The sequence below is a fragment of the Pygoscelis adeliae genome, unplaced genomic scaffold, assembly GCF_000699105.1.
Source record: "Pygoscelis adeliae isolate BGI_AS28 unplaced genomic scaffold, ASM69910v1 Scaffold222, whole genome shotgun sequence".
NCBI classification, from domain to species: domain Eukaryota; kingdom Metazoa; phylum Chordata; class Aves; order Sphenisciformes; family Spheniscidae; genus Pygoscelis; species Pygoscelis adeliae.
In genome coordinates, this window is record NW_008824309.1 from 2614580 (window position 1) to 2615844 (window position 1265).

Genomic DNA, 1265 nt, shown 5'->3' on the forward strand with positions numbered 1-1265 from the left:
TTCCTCCCAGGCTACCTGTCCTTGCTTCCACCCTCTGTAGGCTTCCTTTTTGTGTTTGAGCTTGTCCAGGAGCTCCTTGTTCATCCACGCAGGCCTCCTGGCGTTTTTGCCTGACTTCCTCTTTGTTGGGATGCATCGCTCCTGAGCTTGGAGGAGGTGATCCTTGAACATTACCCAGTCACTGGTTCTTTACCTGGTACCTCTTGAATAAGTTAAAAGTGTTACAGTAAATTACTGGAGGATTTTATGCCAGAATGCCTCTTTTTTGTTTGTTTGACATGAGAGTTGAAAAGAATTACACCACATAGAAATTGAAGCTTCTTGTGCTCATCAGACATAAGGCTGTCATTTTTGTTCCAAGGAAAATTGTAGCGTAAGTGATGGAGTTTTGTATCCTTTATGTTCCAAAAACTTTCCTTTGCCTTTCTTAATAGCTATTGGGAAGAAAGAGAAATTACCTAAAGGGGCTTCCTGTCTTTCTAAGTATTAATTAACATTTTCCTCAGAGTTTCCCTTCAAGATATGGGCTTATTTTCAAAAGTGATAATCTGAGGCTTGCTTTGGGTTATCCTTGTAGGTAAGGACAGATAAAAAATGGTATCACTCTTGTTTTAGAGGAAAATTTTACATAGTACAGTTTTTAGTATTTCAGAAAGTTTTTAGTATTTAGGAGGTTTTTTACATAATACTTAAATCGGTTTTGTTTGATTTAGTTTTATATGGTTCTAACAAGCTCTGGAATGTGTAACTTGAGCTGGCAATCTGATCCTTGCCAAGTAACATCACTGTTATGCTGAACATTTATTGTGTAATGTACTTTAGGGTGGCCACCTAGCAGATATGATCCCACAGTTGATACCTAGGAGTATATGTTAAGTCTTAAAACATGAGAACAGATTTGAATTTCACCTCCCCTTTATCTGAGGATAACTGTCCTCAAATTTTGCACTGAAAGGGTAAAAAAAAAAAAAAGTAAAAACCTTTCATTTACATAGGGTCTTAAAAGTGTTGGGAACAGATGGGTGCAGGCACACCTTTGGCTGTCTATTACAGTCAGTTGGAATCGGTGGAGACAGATAGCAAGTTAGGCAGATTGCTTCCTGACACCAGAAATGGGGAATCATAGAATCAAAGAATCATAGAATCATAGAATCATGGAATCATAGAATCATGGAATCATGGAATCATGGAATCATGGAATCATAGAATCATGGAATCATGGAATCATAGAATCATGGAATCATAGTTCAGGTTGGAAGGGGTCT